This window comes from Bubalus kerabau, chromosome 9 (assembly GCF_029407905.1).
Source record: "Bubalus kerabau isolate K-KA32 ecotype Philippines breed swamp buffalo chromosome 9, PCC_UOA_SB_1v2, whole genome shotgun sequence".
In the NCBI taxonomy this organism is placed as follows: Eukaryota; Metazoa; Chordata; class Mammalia; order Artiodactyla; family Bovidae; genus Bubalus; species Bubalus kerabau.
In genome coordinates, this window is record NC_073632.1 from 6,637,838 (window position 1) to 6,661,314 (window position 23,477).

Sequence of the window (23,477 nt, forward strand, 5' to 3'; positions counted from 1 at the left end):
AGCGGCTGACAGGTGCTGGTCAACGGCTGACAGGTGCTAATCAAGTGGATGATAGGCGCTCATCAAGCGGCTGACAGGTGCTATTCAAGCAGCTGATAGGCGCTGATCAAGCGCCTGAAACATGCTGATCAAGGGGCTGACAGGTGTTGATCCAGTGGCTTACAGGTGGTGATAAACTGGCTGAGAGGTGCTGATCAACTGGCTGACAGGTATTTCTCAAGCGGCTGACAGGCACTGATCGGGCGGCTGAGTAGGCACTGATTGCGGGGCTCAGTAGGCGCAGATCAACTGGCTGAGTGATGCAATTCGCACGGCTGAGTAGGCACTCTTCAACCCCCTGACAGGTGCTGATCAAGTGGATGACCGACTCTGATAAAGAGGCTGACAGACTATGATCACGCATCTGTTTAGGGGATGATTCGTGGCTGAGTAGGCGCTGATCGCGCAGCTGAGAAGGCAATGATCAACAGCTGACAGGCACTGATGAAGCGGCTGGCAGGCGCTGTTTAAGCGGCTTACAGGTGCTGATCAAGCAGCTGACAGGTGGTGATCAACTGGCTGACAGGTACTAATCCAGCAGCTGACAGTTGTTGATCAACATGCTGACAGGTGCTAATGAAGCAGCTGATAGTTGCTGATAAAGCTGTTGACAGGTACTGATCAAGCGGCTGACAGGTGCCGATCAACTGGCTGAGAGGTTCTGATCAAGAGTCTGAGTAGGTGTTGATCGTGCAGCTGATAAGGCGATGATCAAGCGGCTAACAGGCGCTGACCCAGTGGTTTACAGGTGTTGGTCAACTGGCTGAGAGGTGCTGATCAATTGGCTGACAGTTGCTAATGAAGCAGCTCACAGCTGCTGATCAACTGGCTGACAGTTGCTAATGAAGCGGCTGACAGGTGTTGATCAACATGCTGACAGGTGCTAATCAAGCAGCTGATTGGTGCTCATCAAGCTGCTGACAGGTGCTGATCAACCTGCTGAAAGGTGCTGATTAAGCGGCTAACAGGTGCTAATCAACTGGCTCACAGATGCTAATCAAGCGGCTGATAGGCGCTGATCAAGCGGCTAACACGTGCTGATCAACTGGCTGAGAAGTGTTAATTAAGCAGCTGATAGAAGCTGATCAAGATGCTGAAAGTTGCTGATCAAGCGGCTGACAGGTGCTGATCCAGTGGCTTACACGTGCTGATCAACTGGCTGACAGGTGCTAATCAAGCGGCTGATAGGTGCACATCAAGCTGCTGACAGGTGCTGATCAAGTGGCTGACAGGTACTTGTCAAGCGGCTGACAAGCACTGATCGGGCAGCTGTGTAGGCACTGACTGCGGGGCTCAGTAGGCACAGATCAACTGGCTGAAAGATGATATTCATGCGGTTGAGTCTTTGCTTTTCAATCGGCTGAGTGGAAAGTGGTAAAGCGCTGATCAAGCTGCTGACAGGTGCATAACAAGCGGCTGACAATTGCTGATCCAGTGGCTGACAGGGTCTAATCAAGCAGCTGATAGGTGCTGATAAAGCTGCTGACAGGTGCTGATCAAGCGGTTGACAGGTTCTGATACAGCGGCTAACACGTGCTGATAATGTGGCTGACAGTTAATGATCAAGCTGCTTATACGGGCTGCCCTAGCGCCTGACAGTTGCTGATAAAGTGGCTGACAGGTGCAAATGAAGTGGCTGACAGGTGCTGATCAACTGGCTGACAGGTACTGATCAAGTTGCTGACAGATGCTTCTCAAGTGGCTGGCAGGCGCTTATCGCGTGGATGCGTATGCGTTTACCAATCAGCTGAGTGGGCACTGGTCAAGGGCCTGACAGGCACTGATCTAGAGGTTGACCAGGCCCTGAATGACCATCAGAGCAGGAAATGATCAAGCCGCTGACAGGCGCTGATCAGCCCGCTGAGGGTCACTGATCCTGTGGCGGAGTAGGCTCTGATTATGCAGCTAAGCGGGCACTGATCAAGCTGTTGAGAGTTGCTGATATATTGGCTGACAGGTGCTGATCAAGTGGCTGACAGGTACTGATCAAGCTGCTGACATGCGTTTATCAAGCGGCTGACAGGTGCTGATCAAGTGGCTGACAGGTACTTCTCAAGAGGCTGACAGTCACTGATCGGGCGGCTGAGTAGGCGCTGATCATGGGGCTCAGTAGGAGCAGATCAACTGGCTGAGAGATGCTATTTGCGTGGCTGAATAGGCACTGTTCAACCGGCTGACAGGTGCTGATCAAGCAGCTGACAGACACTGATCTCGCGGCTGATTAAGCACTGATAGCGCAGCTCAGTAAGTGTTGATCAAGCGGTTTACAGGTGCTTGTAAAGCGGCTGACAGGCGCTTATCGCTCGGCTGCGTAGGCGCTTTTCAATCTGCTGAGTGGGCAGTGGTCAAGCGGCTGACTGACACTGATCCAGTGGTTGACCAGGCGCTGAATGACCAGCAGAGCAGGAAATGATCAAGTGCCTGACAGGAGAAGATCAACCGGCTGAGCGTCACTGACCGCGTGGCTGAGTAGGCTCTGTTCAGGCAGCAAAGTGGGTGCTGATCTAGCGGTTGACAGGTGATGATCAATAGACTGACAGGTGTTAATCAAGCAGCTGATACGCACTGATCAACCTGCTGACAGGTGCTGATCAAGCGGATGACAGGTGCTGATCTAGCGGTTGACAGGTGTTGATCAACATGCTGACAGGTGCTAATCAAGCAGCTGATACGCGCTGATCAACCTGCTGATAGGTGCTGATTAAGCGGCTGACAGGTGCTAATCAACTGGCTGACAGGTGCTAATGAAGCGACTCTCAGGTGCTGATCAACTGGCTGACAGGTGCTAATCAACTGGCTGACAGGTGCTAATGAAGCGACTCTCAGGTGCTGATCAACTAGCTGACAGGTGCTAATCAAGTGGCTAATAGGCCCTGATCAAGCCGCTGATATGTGATATTCAGGCGGCTGACTGGTGCTTATCGCGCGGCTGCATTGGCGCTTTTCAATCGGCTGAGTGGGCAGTGGTCCAGCAGCTGACAGGCGCTAATCAAGCAGTGGACAGGTGCTGATAAAGTCGTTGACAGGTGCTGATCAAGCGACTGATAGTCGCTGATAAAGTGGCTGACAGTACTTCTCAAGTCTCTGTCAGGCGCAGATCGCATGGCTGAGTAGGCGCTGATCGCGGGGCTGAGTAGACACAGATCAAGCGGCTGAGGTGATGATCGTGCGGCTGAGTAAATGATGATCGCGTGGCTGATTAGGTGCTGGTCAAGAGGCTGACACGCGTTTATCAAGCTGCTGACAGGTGCTGATCAACTGGCTGACTGGTACTGATCAAGCGGCTGAGTAGGCGCTGATCATGCAGCTGGTTAGACGATGATAAAGTGGCTAACAGGCGCTGATCAAGCGGCTGATAGGTGCTCATCAAGCGGCTGAAAGGTGCAGATCAAGCGGCTGATAGGCGCTCATCAAGTGGCTGACAGGTGCTGATCAAGTGGCTGATAGGTACTATTCAAGTGGCTGATAGGCCCTGATCAAGCTTCTGACAGGTGCTTGTCAAGCGGCTCAGAGGCACTTATTGCACGGCTACATAGGCCCTTTTCAATCAGCTGAGTGGGCACTGGTCAAGTGGCTGACAGGCATTGATGAAGTGGTTGACCAGGCGCTGAATGACCAGCAGAGCAGGAAATGATCAAGCGGCTGACAGGCGCTGATCAACCTTCTGAGGGTCACTGATCACGTGGCTGAGTAGGATCTGATCACGCAACAAAGTGGTCGCTGATCAAGCAGTTGACAGTTGCTGATATAGAGGCTGACAGGTGCTGATAAAGTGGATGACAGGTACTGATCAAGCGGTTGAGAAGGCACTGATCGCGTAGCTGTTTAGGCAATGATAAAGTGGCTGACAGGCGCTGATCAAGCGGCTGACAGGTGCTGATAGTCGTTGACAGATGTTGATCTAGCGGCTGATAATCACTGATCAAGCGGCTGACAGGCGCTGAACAAGCGGGCGACAGGTGATGATATTCGTTGACAGATGTTGATCTAGTGGCTGATAATCACTGATCAAGCAGCTGACAGGCGCTGATCAAGCGGCTGACAGGTGCTGGTCAACGGCTGACAGGTGCTAATCAAGTGGATGATAGGCGCTCATCAAGCGGCTGACAGGTGCTATTCAAGCAGCTGATAGGCGCTGATCAAGCGCCTGAAACATGCTGATCAAGGGGCTGACAGGTGTTGATCCAGTGGCTTACAGGTGGTGATAAACTGGCTGAGAGGTGCTGATCAACTGGCTGACAGGTACTTCTCAAGCGGCTGACAGGCACTGATCGGGCGGCTGAGTAGGCACTGAGTGCGGGGCTCAGTAGGCGCAGATCAACTGGCTGAGTGATGCAATTCGCGCGGCTGAGTAGGCACTCTTCAACCCCCTGACAGGTACTGATCAAGTGGATGACCGACTCTGATAAAGAGGATGACAGACTATGATCACGCATCTGTTTAGGGGATGATTCGTGGCTGAGTAGGCGCTGATTGCGCAGCTGAGAAGGCAATGATCAACAGCTGACAGGCACTGATGAAGCGGCTGGCAGGCGCTGTTTAAGCAGCTTACAGGTGCTGATCAAGCAGCTGACAGGTGGTGATCAACTGGCTGACAGGTACTAATCCAGCAGCTGACAGTTGTTGATCAACATGCTGACAGGTGCTAATGAAGCAGCTGATAGTTGCTGATAAATCTGTTGACAGGTACTGATCAAGCGGCTGACAGGTGCCGATCAACTGGCTGAGAGGTTCTGATCTAGAGTCTGAGTAGGTGTTGATCGTGCAGCTGATAAGGCGATGATCAAGCGGCTAACAGGCGCTGACCCAGTGGTTTACAGGTGTTGGTCAACTGGCTGAGAGGTGCTGATCAATTGGCTGACAGTTGCTAATGAAGCAGCTGACAGCTGCTGATCAACTGGCTGACAGTTGCTAATGAAGCGGCTGACAGGTGTTGATCAACATGCTGACAGGTGCTAATCAAGCAGCTGATTGGTGCTCATCAAGCTGCTGACAGGTGCTGATCAACCTGCTGAAAGGTGCCGATTAAGCGGCTAACAGGTGCTAATCAACTGGCTCACAGATGCTAATCAAGCGGCTGAGTAGGCGCTGATCATGCAGCTGATTATGTGATGATCAAGCGGCTAACAGGCGTTGATCAAGCGGCTGACAGGTGATGATAAAGTGGTTGACAGGTGCTGATCAAGCGGCTGATAGTCGTTGATCAAGTGGCTGTCAGGCGCAGATCGCATGGCTGTGTAGGTGCTGGTCGTGGGGCTGAGTAGGCACAGATCAAGAGGCTGAGGTTAGGAAGGCGCGGCTGAATAAATGATCATCGCGTGGCTGATTAGGTGCTGATCAAGAGGCTGGCACGCGTTTATCAAGCTGCTGACAGGTGCTGATCAAGTGGCTGACAGGTAGTTGTCAAGCGGCTGACAAGCACTGTTCGGGCGACTGTGTAGGCACTGACTGCGGGGCTCAGTAGGCACAGATCAACTGGCTGAAAGATGCTATTCGCGCGGCTGAGACGGTGCATTTCAAACGGCTGAGTGGAAAGTGGTCATGCGCTGATCAAGCTGCTGACAGGTGCTTAACAAGCGGCTGACAATTGATGATCAACTGGCTGACAGGGGCTAATCAAGCCACTGAGAGGCGCTGATCAAGCGGCTCACAGGTGCTAGTCAACTGGCTGTCGTGTGCTCATCAACGGCTGATAGGCGCTCATCAAGCGGCTGACAGGTGCTGATCAAGCGGCTGATAGGCGCTGATCAACGAGCTGACAGGTGCTGATCAACTGGCTGATAGGTACTATTCAAGTGGCTGATAGGCCCTGATCAAGCTTCTGACAGGTGCTTTTCAAGCGGCTGTGAGGCACTTATCGGGCCGCGTAGGCGCTTTTCAATCAACTGAGTGGGCACTGGTCAAGAGGCTGACAGGCACTGATGAAGTGGTTGACCAGGCGCTGAATGATCAGAAGAGCAGGAAATGATCAAGCGGCTGACAGGCGCTGATCAACCCGCTGAGGGTCACTGATCACGAGGCTGAGTAGGAACTGATCACGCAGCAAAGTGGTAGCTGATCAAGCAGTTGACAGCTGCTGATATAGTGGCGGACAGGTACTGATCAAGCGGATGAGTAGGTGCTGATCGCACAGCTGATTAGGCGATGATAAAGCGGCTTCTAGGTGCTGATCAAGCGGCTGACCGGTGGTGATAAAGTCGTTGACAGATGTTGATCTAGCGGCTGATAATCGCTGATCAAGCGGCTGACAGGCGCTGATCAAGCGGCTGAAAGGTGCTGATAAAGTCGTTGAGAGATGCTGATAACGGCGGATAATCGCTGATCAAGCGGCTGACAGTACTTCTCAATCGGCTGTCAGGCACATATCGCACGGCTGAGTAGGCACTGATCACGGGGCTGAGTAGGAACAGATCATGTGGCTGAGGCGATGGTCCCATGGCTCAGTAAATACTGATAGTGAATCTAATTAGGTGTTGATCAAGTGGTTTATAGGAGCTTGTCAAGCGGCTGACAGGTGCTGATCGCGCCGCTCAATAGGCGCTGATCGAGGGGGTGATTAGGCGCTGATCAAGTGGCTGACCGTCTCTGATCAGGCGGCCGACAGAGTATGATCACGCGGCTGTGTAGGGGCTGATTCGCCGCTGAGTAGGTATTGATCGCGCAGCTGAGAAGGCACTGATCAAGTGGCCTGCAGGCGCTGTTTAAGTGGCTTACAGGCGCTGATCAAGCAGCTGACAGGTGCTGATCAACTGGCTGACAGTTGCTAATGAAGCGGCTGACAGGTGTTGATTAACATGCTGACAGGTGTTAATCAAGCAGCTGATAGGTGCTGATCAAGCCGCTGACAGGTGCTGATCAAGCTGCTGACAGGAGCTGATTAAGCGGTGCTAATCAACTGGCTGACAGGTGCTAATCAAGCGGCTGATAGGCGCTGATCAAGCGGCTAACAGGTGCTGATCAACTGGCTGAGAAGTGTTAATTAAGCAGCTGATAGGCGCTGATCAAGCGTCTGAAAGGTGCTGATAAAGTCGTTGACAGATGCCGATCTAGCGGTTGATGATCGCTGATCAAGCTGCTGATAGGTGCTGATCAACTGGATGACTGGTACTGATCAAGTGGCTGAGTAGGCGCTGATCAGGCAGCTGATTAGGCGATGAGAAAGTGGCTAACAGGTGCTGATCAAGTGGCTGACAGGTGATGATAAAGTGTTTGACAGGTGCTGATCAAGCGGCTGATAGTCGTTGATCAAGTGGCTGTCAGGCACAGATCACATGGCTGAGTAGGCGCTGGTCGTGGGGCTGAGTTGGCACAGATCAAGAGGCTGAGGCAATGATCACGCGGCTGAGTAAAAGACCATCCCGTGGCTGATTAGGTGCTGATCAAGAGGCTGACACGCGTTTATCAAGCTGCTGACATGTGCTGATCAAGTGGCTGACAGGTACTTGTCAAGCGGCTGACAAGCACTGATCGGGCGGCTGTGTAGGCACTGACTGCGGGGCTCAGTAGGTACAGATCAACTGGCTGAAAGATGCTATTCGCGCGGCTGAGTCGGTGCTTTTCAATCGGCTGAGTGGAAAGTGGTCAAGCGCTGATCAAGCTACTGACAAGTGCTTAACAAGCGGCTGACAATTGCTGATCAACTAGCTGACAGGGGTAATCAAGCCACTGATAGGCGCTGATCAAGCGGCTGACAGGTGCTGGTCAACTGGCTGATAGGCGCTGATCAAGGAGCTGACAGGTGCTGATCAACTGGGTGATAGGTACTATTCAAGTGGCTGATAGGCCCTGATCAAGCTTCTGACAGGTGCTTGTCAAGCGGCTGAGAGGCACTTATCGCGCGGCTGCGGAGGCGCTATTCAATCAGCTCTGTGGGCAGTGGTCAAGTGGCTGACAGGCATTGATGAAGTGGTTGACCAGGCGCTGAATGACCAGCAGAGCAGAAAATGATCAAGCGGCTGACAGGCGCTGATCAACCGGCTGAGGGTCACTGATCATGTGGCTGAGTAGGATCGATCACGCAGCAAAGTGGTCGCTGATAAAGCTGCTGACAGGTGCTGATACAGTGGCTGACAGGTGGTGATATAGTGGCTGACAGGTACTGATCAAGCGGTTGAGTAGGCGCTGATCGTGCAGCTGATTAGGCGATGATAAAGCGGCTGACAGGCGCTGATCAAGCGGCTGATAGGTGCTGATAAAGTCGTTGACAGATGTTGATCTAGCGGCTGATAATCGCTGATCAAGCGGCTGAAATTACTTCTCAATCGGCTGTCAGGTACATATCGCACAGCTGAGTAGGCACTGATCGAGGGGCTGAGTAGGCACAGATCATGCGGCTGAGGCGATGATCGCATGGCTCAGTAAATACTGATAGCGAAGCTAATTAGGTGTTGATCACGTTGTGTATAGGCCCTTGTCAAGCGGCTCACAGGTGCTGATCGCGCCGCTCAATAGGCGCTGATGGAGAGGGTGATTAGGCGCTGATCAAGCGTATGACAGCCTCTGATCAAGCGGCTGACAGACTATGATCAAGCGGCTGTGTAGGGTCTGATTCACGGCTGAGTAGGCATTGATTGCGCAGCTGAGAAGGCACTGATCAAGCGGCTGGCAGCCCTTGTTTAAGCGGCTTACAGGTGCTGATCAAGCAGCTGACAGGTGCTGATCAACTGGCTGACAGTTGCTAATGAAGCGGCTGACAGGTGTTGAACAACATGCTGACAGGTGCTAATCAAGCAGTTGATAGGTGCTGATAAGGCTGCTGACAGGTGCTGATCAAGCAGCTGATAGGTGCCGATCAACTGGCTGACAGGTTCTGATCAAGAGTCTGAGTAGGCGCTGATCGTGCAGCTGATAAGGCGATGATCAAGCAGCTGACAGGTGCTGGTCAACTGCTGACATGTGCTAATCAAGCGGAAGATAGACGCTCATCACGCGGCTGACAGGTGCTGATCAAGCGGCTGATAGGCGCTGATCAAGCGCCTGAAACGTGATGACAAGCGGCTGACAGGTGCTGATCCAGTGGCTTACAGGTGGTGATAAACTGGCTGAGAGGTCCTGATCAACTGGCTGACAGGTACTTCTCAAGCGGCTGACAGGAACTGATCATGCGGCTGAGTAGGCGCTGATTGCGGGCCTCAGTAGGCGCAGATCAACTGGCTGAGTGATGCAATTCGCGCGGCTGAGTAGGCACTCTTCAACCCGCTGACAGGTGCTGATCAAGCGGATGACCGACTCTGATAAAGAGGCTGACAGATTATGATCACGCGGCTGTGGAGGGGCTGATTCGCGGCTAAGTAGGCGCTGATTGCGGAGCTGAGAAGGCAATGATCAACAGCTGACAGGCACTGATGAAGCGGCTGGCAGGCGCTGTTTAAGCGGCTTACAGGTGCTGATCAAGCAGCTGACAGATGCTGATCAACTGGCTGACAGGTGCTAATCCAGCAGCTGACAGTTGTTGATTAACAGTCTGACAGGTGCTAATGAAGCAGCTGATAGGTTCTGATAAAGCTGCTGACAGGTGCTGATCAAGCGGCTGACAGGTGCGGATCAACTGGCTGACAGGTTCTGATCAAGAGTCTGAGTAGGCGCTGATCGTGCAGGTGATAAAGCGATGATCAAGCGGCTAACAGGCGCTGACCCAGTGGATTACAGGTGCTGGTCAACTGGCTGAGAGGTGCTGATCAACTGCCTGACAGTTGCTAATGAAGCGACTGACATCTGCTGATCAACTGGCTGACAGTTGCTAATGAAGCGGCTGACAGGTGTTGATCAACATGCTGACAGGTGCTAATCAAGCAGCTGATTGGTGCTGATCAAGCTGCTGAAAGGTGCTGATTAAGCGGCTGACAGGTGCTAATCAACTGGCTCACAGGTGCTAATCAAGCGGCTGATAGGCGCTGATCAAGCGGCTAACAGGTGCTGATCAACTGGCTGAGAAGTGTTAATTAAGCAGCTGATAGGCGATGATCAAGCGTCTGAAAGGTGCTGATAAAGTCGTTGACAGATGCTGATCTAGCGGTTGATGATCGCTGATCTAGCGGCTGATTATCACTGATCAAGCGAGTGACAGTACTTCTCAATCGGATGTCAGGCACATATGGCACGGCTGAGTAGGCACTGATCGCGGGGCTGAGTAGGCACAGATCATGCAGCTGAGGCGATGATCGCATGGCTCAGGAAATACTGAGAGTGAAGCTAATTAGGTGTTGATCAAGTGGTGTATAAGTTCTTGTCAAGTGGCTGACAGGTGCTGATCGCCCTGCTCAATAGGCGCTGATGCAGGGGGTGATTAGGCGCTGATCAAGCGCCTGACAGTCTCTGATCAAGCGGCTGGCAGACTATGATCACGAGGATGTGTAGGGGCTGATTCGCGGCTGAGTAGGCGCTGATAGCCCAGCTGAGAAGGCAAAGATCAAGCAGCTGACGGGCACTGATGAAGCCGCTTATAGGTGCTGATCAAGCAGCTGACAGGTGCTGATCAACTGGCTGAGAGGTGCTAATGAAGCGGCTGACAGTTGCTGATCAACTGGCTGACAGGAGCTAATGAAGCGGCTGACAGGTGTTGATCAACATGCTGACAGGTGCTAATCAAGCAGCTGATAGGTGCTGATAAAGCTGCTGACAGGTGCTGATCAAGCGGCTGACAGGTGCTGATCAACTGGCTGACAGCTTCTGATCAAGCAGCTGAGTAGGCGCTGATCGTGCAGCTGATAATGCGATCATCAAGCAGCTAACAGGCGCTGATCCACTGGATACAGGTGCTGATCATCTGGCTGAGAGCTGCTGATCAACTGGCTGACAGGTGCTAATCAAGCAGCTTATAGGCGCTGATCAAGGTGCTGACAGGTGCTGATCAACTGGCTGACTGGTACTGATCAAGCGGCTGAGTAGGCGCTGATCATGCAGCTGATTATGTGATGATCAAGCGGCTAACAGGCGCTGATCAAGCGGCTGACAGGTGATGATAAAGTGGTTGACAGGTGCTGATCAAGAGGCTGATAGTCGTTGATCAAGTGACTGTCAGGCGCAGATCGCATGGCTGTGTAGGCGCTGGTCGTGGGGCTGAGTAGGCACAGATCAAGAGGCTAAGGTTATGATCGCGCGGCTGAGTAAATGATCATCGCGTGGCTGATTAGGTGCTGATCAAGAGGCTGGCACGCGTTTATCAAGCTGCTGACAGGTGCTGATCAAGTGGCTGACAGGTAGTTGTCAAGCGGCTGACAAGCACTGTTCGGGCGACTGTGTAGGCACTGACTGCGGGGCTCAGTAGGCACAGATCAACTGGCTGAAAGATGCTATTCGCGCGGCTGAGACGGTGCATTTCAAACGGCTGAGTGGAAAGTGGTCATGCGCTGATCAAGCTGCTGACAGGTGCTTAACAAGCGGCTGACAATTGATGATCAACTGGCTGACAGGGGCTAATCAAGCCACTGAGAGGCGCTGATCAAGTGGCTCACAGGTGCTAGTCAACTGGCTGTCGTGTGCTAATCAAGCGGCTGATAGGCGCTCATCAAGCGGCTGACAGGTGCTGATCAAGCGGCTGATAGGCGCTGATCAACGAGCTGACAGGTGCTGATCAACTGGCTGATAGGTACTATTCAAGTGGCTGATAGGCCCTGATCAAGCTTCTGACAGGTGCTTTTCAAGCGGCTGTGAGGCACTTATCGGGCCGCGTAGGCGCTTTTCAATCAACTGAGTGGGCACTGGTCAAGAGGCTGACAGGCACTGATGAAGTGGTTGACCAGGCGCTGAATGATCAGAAGAGCAGGAAATGATCAAGCGGCTGACAGGCGCTGATCAACCCGCTGAGGGTCACTGATCACGAGGCTGAGTAGGAACTGATCATGCAGCAAAGTGGTAGCTGATCAAGCAGTTGACAGCTGCTGATATAGTGGCGGACAGGTACTGATCAAGCGGATGAGTAGGTGCTGATCGCACAGCTGATTAGGCGATGATAAAGCGGCTTCTAGGTGCTGATCAAGCGGCTGACCGGTGGTGATAAAGTCGTTGACAGATGTTGATCTAGCGCTGATAATCGCTGATCAAGCGGCTGACAGGCGATGATCAAGCGGCTGAAAGGTGCTGATAAAGTCGTTGAGAGATGCTGATAACGGCGGATAATCGCTGATCAAGCGGCTGACAGTACTTCTCAATCGGCTGTCAGGCACATATTGCACGGCTGAGTAGGCACTGATCACGGGGCTGAGTAGGAACAGATCATGCGGCTGAGGCGATGATCCCATGGCTCAGTAAATACTGATAGTGAATCTAATTAGGTGTTGATCAAGTGGTTTATAGGAGCTTGTCAAGCGGCTGACAGGTGCTGATCGCGCCGCTCAATAGGCGCTGATCAAGTGGCTGACCGTCTCTGATCAGGCGGCCGACAGAGTATGATCACGCGGCTGTGTAGGGGCTGATTCGCCGCTGAGTAGGTATTGATCGCGCAGCTGAGAAGGCACTGATCAAGTGGCCGGCAGGCGCTGTTTAAGTGGCTTACAGGTGCTGATCAAGCAGCTGACAGGTGCTGATCAACTGGCTGACAGTTGCTAATGAAGCGGCTGACAGGTGTTGATTAACATGCTGACAGGTGTTAATCAAGCAGCTGATAGGTGCTGATCAAGCCGCTGACAGGTGCTGATCAAGCTGCTGACAGGAGCTGATTAAGCGGTGCTAATCAACTGGCTGACAGGTGCTAATCAAGCGGCTGATAGGCACTGATCAAGCGGCTAACAGGTGCTGATCAACTGGCTGAGAAGTGTTAATTAAGCAGCTGATAGGCGCTGATCAAGCTGCTGAAAGGTGCTGATCAAGCCGCTGACAAGTGCTGATTCAGTGGCTTACAGGTGATGATTAACTGGCTGATAGGAGCTGATCAAGCGGCTAACAGGAGCTGATAAACTGGCTGAGAAGTGTTAATTAAGCAGCTGATAGGCGCTAATCAACTTCTGATAGGTGCTGATCAAGCGGCTGAAAGGTGCTGATCCAGTGGCTTACAGGTGGTGTTCAACTGGCTGAGAGGTGCTGATCAACTGGCTGACAGGTACTTCTCAAGCGGATGACAGGCACTTATTGGGCGGCTGAGTAGGCGCTGATTGCGGTGCTCAGTAGGCGCAGATCAACTGGCTGAGAGATGCAATTCGCGCTGCTGAGTAGGCACTCTACAACCTGCTGACAGGTGCCGATCAACTGGCTGACATATTCTGATCAAGCGGCTGAGTAGGCGCTGATCATGCAGCTGATAAGGTGATGATCAAGCGGCTAACAGACGCTGATCCAGTGGCTTACAGGTGCTGATCAACTAGCTGACAGGTGCTAATCAAGCAGCTGATTGGCGCTGATCAAGCTGCTGATAGGTGCTGATCAACTGGATGACTGGTACTGATCAAGTGGCTGAGTAGGCGCTAATCAGGCAGCTGATTAGGCGATGAGAAAGAGGCTAACAGGTGCTGATCAAGTGGCTGACAGGTGATGATAAAGTGTTTGAAAGGTGCTGATCAAGCGGCTGATAGTCGTTGATCAAGTGGCTGTCAGGCACAGATCACATGGCTGAGTAGGCGCTGGTCGTGGGGCTGAGTAGGCACAGATCAAGAGGCTGAGGCAATGATCACGCGGCTGAGTAAAAGACCATCCCGTGGCTGATTAGGTGCTGATCAAGAGGCTGACACGCGTTTATCAAGCTGCTGACATGTGCTGATCAAGTGGCTGACAGGTACTTGTCAAGCGGCTGACAAGCACTGATCGGGCGGCTGTGTAGGCACTGACTGCGGGGCTCAGTAGGCACAGATCAACTGGCTGAAAGATGCTATTCGCGCGGCTGAGTCGGTGCTTTTCAATCGGCTGAGTGGAAAGTGGTCAAGCGCTGATCAAGCTACTGACAAGTGCTTAACAAGCGGCTGACAATTGTTGATCAACTAGCTGACAGGGGTAATCAAGCCACTGATAGGCGCTGATCAAGCGGCTGACAGGTGCTGGTCAACTGGCTGGCAGTTGCTAATCTAGCGGCTGATAGGCGCTCATCAAGCGGCTGACAGGTGCTGATCAAGTGGCTGATAGGCGCTGATCAAGGAGCTGACAGGTGCTGATCAACTGGGTGATAGGTACTATTCAAGTGGCTGATAGGCCCTGATCAAGCTTCTGACAGGTGCTTGTCAAGCGGCTGAGAGGCACTTATCGCGCGGCTGCGGAGGCGCTATTCAATCAGCTCTGTGGGCAGTGGTAAAGTGGCTGACAGGCATTGATGAAGTGGTTGACCAGGCGCTGAATGACCAGCAGAGCAGAAAATGATCAAGCGGCTGACAGGCGCTGATCAACCGGCTGAGGGTCACTGATCATGAGGCTGAGTAGGATCGATCACGCAGCAAAGTGGTCGCTGATCAAGCTGCTGACAGGTGCTGATATAGTGGCTGACAGGTGGTGATATAGTGGCTGACAGGTACTGATCAAGCGGTTGAGTAGGCGCTGATCGTGCAGCTGATTAGGCGATGATAAAGCGGCTGACAGGCGCTGATCAAGCGGCTGATAGGTGCTGATAAAGTCGTTGACAGATGTTGATCTAGCGGCTGATAATCGCTGATCAAGTGGCTGACAGTACTTCACAATCGGGTGTCAGGCACATATCACACGGCTGAGTAGGCACTGATCGCGGGGCTGAGTAGGCACAGATCATGCGGCTGAGGCTATGATCCCATGGCTCAGTAAATACTAATAGCGAAGCTAATTAGGTGTTGATCAAGTGGTTTATAGGTGCTTGTCAAGCGGCTGAGAGGTGCTGATCGCGCCGCTCAATAGGTGCTGATCGAGGGGGTGATTAGGCGCTGATCAAGCGTCTGACAGTCTCTGATCAAGCAGCTGACAGACTATGATCACTTGGCTGTGTAGGGGCTGATTCGTGGCTGAGTAGGCATTTATCGCGCAGCTGAGAAGGCAGTGATCAAGCGGCTGGCAGGCTCTGTTTAAGAGGCTTACAGGTGCTGATCAAGCAGCTGACAGGTGCTGATCAACTGGCTGACAGTTGCTAATGAAGCGGCTGACAGGTGTTGATCAAAATGATGACAGGTGCTAATCAAGCAGCTGATAGGTGCTGATAAAGCTGCTGACAGGTGATGATCAAGCTGCTGACAGGTGCTGATCAACTGGCTGAGAAGTGTTAATTAAGCAGCTGATAGGCGCTGATCAAGCTGCTGAAAGATGCTGATAAAATGGCTGACAGGTGCTCATCAACTGTCTGACAAGTGCTAATCAAGCGGATGATAGTTGCTGATCAACTGCCTGACAGTTGCTAATAAAGCGGCTGACAGGTGTTGATCAACATGCTGACAGGTGCTAATCAAGCAGCTAATAGGTGCTGATAAAGCTGCTAAAAGGTGCTGATCAAGCTGCTTACAGGTGCTGATTAAGCGGCTGACAGGTGCTAATCAACTGGCTGACAGGTGCTAATCAAGTGGCTCAGAAGTGTTAATTAAGCAGCGGATAAGCGGTGATCAAGCTGCTGAAAGGTGCTGATCAAGCGGCTGACATGTGCTGATCCAGTGGCTTACAGGTGGTGATCAACTGTCTGAGAGGTGCTGATCAACTGGCTGACAGGTGCTAATCAAGCGGCTGATAGGCGCTAATCATGTGGCTAACAGGTGCTGATCAAGTGGCTCAGAAGTGTTAATTAAGCAGCGGATAAGCGCTGATCAAGCTGCTGAAAGGTGCTGATCAAGCGGCTGACAGGTGCTGATCCAGTGGCTTACAGGTGGTGATCAACTGTCTGAGAGGTGCTGATCAACTGGCTGACAGGTGCTAATCAAGCAGCTGATAGGCGCTGATCAAGCTGTTGACAGGTGATGATCAAGCGGCTGACAGGTGCTGATCAACTGGCTGACAGGTTCTAATCAAGTGGCTGAGTAGGCGCTGATCGTGCAGCTGATAAGGCGATGATCAAGTGGCTAACATGCGCTGACCCAGTGGCATACAGGTGCTGATGAACTGGCTGAGAGGTGCTGATCAACTGGCTGACAGGTGCTAATCAAGCAGCTGATAGGCGCTGATCAAGCTGCTGACAGGTGCTGATCAACTGGCTTACTGGTACTGATCAAGTGTCTGAGTAGGCGCTGATCATGCAGCTGATTAGGCAATGATATAGCGGCTAACAGGCGCTGATCAAGCGGATGACAGGTGATGATAAAGTGGTTGAGAGGTGCTGATCTAGCGGCTGATAGTCGTTGATCAAGTGGCTGTCAGGCGCAGATCGCATGGCTGAGTAGGCGCTGGTCGTGGAGCTGAGTAGGCACAGATCAAGAGGCTGAGGCGGTGATGACTCGGCTGAATAAATGATCATCGCGTGGCTGATTAGGTGCTGATCAAGAGGCTGACACGCGTTTATCAAGCTGCTGACAGGTGCTGATCAAGTGGCTGACAGGTGCTGATCAAGCGGCTGATAGGCGCTGATCAAGGGGCTGACAGGTGCTGATCAACTGGCTGACAGGTACTTCTCAAGCGGCTGACAGACACTGATCGGGCGGCTGAGTAGACGCTGATTGGGGGGCACAGTAGGCAAAGATCAACTGGCCGAAAGATGCTATTCGCGCGGCTGAGTCTTTGCTTTTCAATCGGCTGAGTGGAAAGTGGTCAAGCGCTGATCAAGCTGCTGACAGGTGCTTAACAAGCGGCTGACAATTGCTGATCAACTGGCTGACAGGGGCTAATTAAGCCACTGATAGGCCCTGATCAAGCTTCTGACAGGTGCTTGTCAAGCGGCTGAGAGGCAGTTTTCTCGCTGCTGTGTAGGCACTTTTCAATTAGCTGAGAGGGCACTGGTCAAGTTTCTGACAGCCACTGATGAAGTGGTTGACCAGGCGCTGAATGACCAGCAGAGCAGGAAATGATCAAGCGCCTGACAGGAGAAGATCAACCGGCTGAGCGTCACTGACCGCGTGGCTGAGTAGGCTCTGATCATGCAGCAAAGTGGGCGCTGATCAAGCGGTTGACAGGTGATGATCAATAGACTGACAGGTGTTAATCAAGCAGCTGATACGCACTGATCAACCTGCTGACAAGTGCTGATCAAGGTGCTGACAGGTGCTGATCAACTGGCTGACAGGTGCTAAACAAGCAGCTGATAGGCGCTGATTGTGCAGCTGATAATGCAATGATCAAGCAGCTGACAGGCACTGATCAATCGGTAGGCAGGTGCTGATCAACGGGATGACAATTGCTAATCAAGTAGCTGATAGGCGATGATATAGGTGCTGACAGGTGCTGTTCAACTGGCTGACAGGTGCTAAACAATCACCTAATAGACGCTGATTGCACCGCTGAAAAATCAATGGTCAAGCTGTTGACAGGTTCTGATCAAGAGGCTGACAGGTGCTGATCAACTGGCTGACAGGTGCTAATGAAGCGGCTGACAGGTGCTGATCAATTGGCTGACAGATGCTGATCAACTAGCTGACAGGTGCTAATCAAGTGGCTAATAGGCCCTGATCAAGCTGATGACAGGTGATTTTCAGGCGGCTGACTGGTGCTTATCGCGCGGCTGCATTAGCGCTTTTCAATCGGCTGAGTGGGCAGTGGTCAACCAGCTGACAGGCGCTAATCAAGCGGCTGACAGGTGCTCATAAAGTCGTTGACAGGTGCTGATCAAGCAACTGATAGTCGCTGATAAAGTGGCTGACAGTACTTCTCAAGTGTCTGTCAGGCGCACCTCGCACGGCTGAGTAGGCGCTGATCGCGGGGCTGAGTAGACACAGATCAAGCGGCTGAGGCGATGATCGTGCCGCTGAGTAAATGATGATCGCGTGGCTGATTAGGTGCTGGTCAAGAGGCTGACACGCGTTTATCAAGCTGCTGACAGGTGCTGATCAACTGGCTGACTGGTACTGATCAAGCTGGTGAGCAGGCCCTGATCATGCAGCTGATTAGACGATGATAAAGTGGCTAACAGGCGCTGATCAAGCGGCTGATAGGCTCTCACCAACCGGCTGACAGGTGCAGATCAAGCGGCTGATAGGCGCTCATCAAGCGGCTGACAGGCGCTGATCAACCGTCTGAGGGTCACTGAGCACGTGGCTGAGTAGGATCTGATCACGCAGCAAAGTGATCGCTGATCAAGCAGTTGACAGGTGCTGATATATTGGCTGACAGGTGCTGATAAAGTGGCTGACAGGTGCTGATAAAGTCGTTGACAGGTGCTGATCAAGCGACTGATAGTCGCTGATAAAGTGGCTGACAGTACTTCTCAAGTGTCTGTCAGGCGCACCTCGCACGGCTGAGTAGGCGCTGATCGCGGGGCTGAGTAGACACAGATCAAGCGGCTGAGGCGATGATCGTGCGGCTGAGTAAATGATGATCGCGTGGCTGATTAGGTGCTGGTCCAGTGGCTGCCAGGTACTTCTCAGGCGGCTGACAGGCACTGATCAAGTGGATGACCAGGAGCTGAATGACCAGCAAAGCAGGAAATGATCAAGCGGCTGACTGGTGCTGATCAACTGCCTGACAGGTTCTGAGCAAGCGGCTGAGTAGGTGCTGATCGTGAAGCTGATAAGGCGATGATCAAGCGGCTGATAGTCGTTGATCAAGTGGCTGTCAGGCAGAGATCGCATGGCTTAGTAGGCGTTGGTCATGGGGCTGAGTAGGCACAGATCAAGAGGCTGAGGCGATGATCGCGCGGCTGAGTAAATGATCATCGTGTGGCTGATTAGGTGCTGATCAAGAGGCTGACAGGTATTTGTCAAGCGGCTGACAAGCACTGATCAGGCGGCTGTGTAGGCACTGACTGCGGGGCTCAGTAGGCACAGATCAACTGGCTGAAAGATGCTATTCACGAGGCTGAGTCAGTGGTTTTCAATCGGCTGAGTGGAAAGTGGTCAAGCGCTGATCAAGCTGCTGACAGGTGCTTAACAAGCGGCTGACAATTGCTGATCAACTGGCTGACAGGGGCTAATGAAGCCATGGTAGGCGCTGACCAAGCGGCTGACAGGTGCTGGTCAACTGGCTGACAGGTGCTAATCAAGTGGCTGATAGGGGCACATCAAGCTGCTGACAGGTGCTGATCAAGTGGCTGGCAGGTCCTTGTCAGGCGGCTGACAAGCACTGTTCGGGCAGCTGTGTAGGCACTGACAGCGGGTCTCAGTAGGCACAGATCAACTGGCTGAAAGATGCTTTTAGCGCGGCTGTGTCAGTGCTTTTCAATCGGCTGAGTGGAAAGTGGTCAAGCGCTGATCAAGCTGCTGACAGGTGCTTAACAAGCGGCCGACAATTGCTGATCAATTGGCTGACAGGGGCTAATCAAGACACTGATAGGCGCTGACCAAGCGGCTGACAGGTGCTGGTCAACTGGCTGACAGGTGCTAATCAAGCGGCTGATAGGCGATGATCAAGGTGCTGACAGGTGCTGATCAACAGGCTGACAGGTGCTAAACAAGCAGCTGATAGGTGCTGATTGTGCAGCTGAGAATGCAATGATCAAGCAGCTGACAGGAACTGATCAATCGGTAGGCAGGTGCTGATCAACTGGCGGACAAGTGCTAATCAAGGAGCTGATAGGCGATGATGAAGCTGCTGACAGGTTCTGATCAAGAGGCTGACAGGTGCTGATCAACTGGCTGACAGGTGCTAATCACACGGCTGATAGGCGATGATCAAGGGGCTGACAGGTGCTGTTCAACTGGCTGACAGGTGCTAATGAAGCGGCTGACAGGTGCTGATCAATTGGCTGACAGGTGCTGATCAACTAGCTGACAGGTGCTAATCAAGTGTCTAATAGGCCCTGATCAAGCTGCTGACAGGTGATTTTCAGGCGGCTGACTGGTGCTTATCGCGCGGCTGGATTGGCGCTTTTCAATCGGCTGAGTGGGCAGTGGTCAAGCAGCTGACAGGCACTAATCAAGCGGCTGACAGGTGCTGATAAAGTCGTTGACAGGTGCTGATCAAGCGACTGATAGTCGCTGATAAAGTGGCTGACAGTACTTCTCAAGTGTCTGTCAGGCGCACCTCGCACGGCTGAGTAGGCGCTGATCGCGGGGCTGAGTAGACACAGATCAAGCGGCTGAGGCGATGATCGTGCGGCTGAGTAAATGATGATTGCGTGGCTGATTAGGTGCTGATCAAGAGGCTGACAGGTACTTGTCAAGCGGCTGACAAGCACTGATCAGGCGGCTGTGTAGGCACTGACTGCGGGGCTCAGTAGGCACAGATCAACTGGCTGAAAGATGCTATTCACGAGGCTGAGTCAGTGGTTTTCAATCGGCTGAGTGGAAAGTGGTCAAGCGCTGATCAAGCTGCTGACAGGTGCTTAACAAGCGGCTGACAATTGCTGATCAACTGGCTGACAGGGGCTAATGAAGCCATGGTAGGCGCTGACCAAGCGGCTGACAGGTGCTGGTCAACTGGCTGACAGGTGCTAATCAAGTGGCTGATAGGGGCACATCAAGCTGCTGACAGGTGCTGATCAAGTGGCTGGCAGGTCCTTGTCAGGCGGCTGACAAGCACTGTTCGGGCAGCTGTGTAGGCACTGACAGCGGGTCTCAGTAGGCACAGATCAACTGGCTGAAAGATGCTTTTAGCGCGGCTGTGTCAGTGCTTTTCAATCGGCTGAGTGGAAAGTGGTCAAGCGCTGATCAAGCTGCTGACAGGTGCTTAACAAGCGGCCGACAATTGCTGATCAATTGGCTGACAGGGGCTTATCAAGACACTGATAGGCACTGACCAAGCGGCTGACAGGTGCTGGTCAACTGGCTGACAGGTGCTAATCAAGCGGCTGATAGGCGATGATCAAGGTGCTGACAGGTGCTGATCAACAGGCTGACAGGTGCTAAACAAGCAGCTGATAGGTGCTGATTGTGCAGCTGAGAATGCAATGATCAAGCAGCTGACAGGAACTGATCAATCGGTAGGCAGGTGCTGATCAACTGGCGGACAAGTGCTAATCAAGGAGCTGATAGGCGATGATGAAGCTGCTGACAGGTTCTGATCAAGAGGCTGACAGGTGCTGATCAACTGGCTGACAGGTGCTAATCACACGGCTGATAGGCGATGATCAAGGGGCTGACAGGTGCTGTTCAACTGGCTGACAGGTGCTAATGAAGCGGCTGACAGGTGCTGATCAATTGGCTGACAGGTGCTGATCAACTAGCTGACAGGTGCTAATCAAGTGTCTAATAGGCCCTGATCAAGCTGCTGACAGGTGATTTTCAGGCGGCTGACTGGTGCTTATCGCGCGGCTGAATTGGCGCTTTTCAATCGGCTGAGTGGGCAGTGGTCAAGCAGCTGACAGGCACTAATCAAGCGGCTGACAGGTGCTGATAAAGTCGTTGACAGGTGCTGATCAAGCGACTGATAGTCGCTGATAAAGTGGCTGACAGTACTTCTCAAGTGTCTGTCAGGCGCACCTCGCACGGCTGAGTAGGCGCTGATCGCGGGGCTGAGTAGACACAGATCAAGCGGCTGAGGCGATGATCGTGCGGCTGAGTAAATGATGATTGCGTGGCTGATTAGGTGCTGATCAAGAGGCTGACAGGTACTTGTCAAGCGGCTGACAAGCACTGATCAGGCGGCTGTGTAGGCACTGACTGCGGGGCTCAGTAGGCACAGATCAACTGGCTGAAAGATGCTATTCGCGCGGCTGAGTCAGTGCTTTTCAATCGGCTGAGTGGAAAGTGGTCAAGCGCTGATCAAGCTGCTGACAGGTGCTTAACAAGCGGCTGACAATTGCTGATCAACTGGCTGACAGGGGCTAATCAAGCCACTGATAGGCGCTGACCAAGCGGCTGACAGGTGCTGGTCAACTGGCTGACAGGTGCTAATCAAGCGGCTGATAGGTGCACATCAAGCTGCTGACAGGTGCTGATCAAGTGGCTGACAGGTACTTGTCAAGCGGCTGACAAGCACTGATCGGGCAGCTGTGTAGGCACTGACTGCGGGGCTCAGTAGGCACAGATCAACTGGCTGAAAGATGATATTCACGCGGTTGAGTCTTTGCTTTTCAATTGGCTGAGTGGAAAGTGGTCAAGCGCTGATCAAGCTGCTGACAGGTGAATAACAAGCGGCTGACAATTGCTGATCAAGTGGCTGACAGGGGCTAATCAAGCAGATGATAGGTGCTGATAAAGCTGCTGACAGGTGCTGATCAAGCGGTGGACAGGTTCTGATACAGCGGCTAACACGTGCTGATAATGTGGCTGACAGTTAATGATCAAGCTGCTTATACGGGCTTCCCTAGCGCCTGACAGTTGCTGATAAAGTGGCTGACAGGTGCAAATGAAGTGGCTGACAGGTGCTGATCAACTGGCTGACAGGTACTGATCAAGTTGCTGACAGATGCTTCTCAAGTGGCTGACAGGCGCTTATCGCGTGGATGCGTATGCGTTTACCAATCAGCTGAGTGGGCACTGGTCAAGGGTCTGACAGGCACTGATCTAGTGGTGGACCAGGCGCTGAATGACCATCAGAGCAGGAAATGATCAAGCCACTGACAGGCTCTGATCAGCCCGCTGAGGGTCACTGATCCTGTGGCGGAGTAGGCTCTGATTACGCAGCTAAGCGGGCACTGATCAAGCTGTTGAGAGTTGCTGATATATTGGCTGACAGGTGCTGGTAAAGTGGCTGACAGGTACTGATCAAGCTGCTGACATGCGTTTATCAAGCGGCTGACAGGTGCTGATCAAGTGGCTGACAGGTACTTCTCAAGAGGCTGACAGTCACTGATCGGGCGGCTGAGTAGGCGCTGATCATGGGGCTTAGTAGGAGCAGATCAACTGGCTGAGAGATGCTATTTGCGCGGCTGTATAGGCACTGTTCAACCGGCTGACAGGTGCTGATCAAGCCGCTGACAGACACTGATCTCGCGGCTGATTAAGCACTGATAGCGCAGCTCAGTAAGTGTTGATCAAGCGGTTTACAGGTGCTTGTAAAGCGGCTGACAGGCGCTTATCGCTCGGCTGCGTAGGCGCTTTTCAATCTGCTGAGTGGGCAGTGGTCAAGCGGCTGACTGACACTGATCCAGTGGTTGACCAGGCGCTGAATGACCAGCAGAGCAGGAAATGATCAAGCGCCTGACAGGAGAAGATCAACCGGCTGAGCGTCACTGACCGCGTGGCTGAGTAGGCCCTGTTCATGCAGCAAAGTGGGTGCTGATCTAGCGGTTGACAGGTGATGATCAATAGACTGACAGGTGTTAATCAAGCAGCTGATACGCACTGATCAACCTGCTGACAGGTGCTGATCAACCGGATGACAGGTGCTGATCAACTGGCTGACAGGTGCTAATGAAGCGACTCTCAGATGCTGATATACTGGCTGACAGGTGCTAATCAAGTGGCTGATAGGCCCTGATCAATCTGCTGACAGGTGCTGATCAACTGGCTGACAGGTGCTGATCAAGCAGCTGATACTCGCTGCTCAAGCTGCTGACAGGTGCTGATCATCTGGCTGACAGGTGCTAATCAAGCGTCTGATAGGCG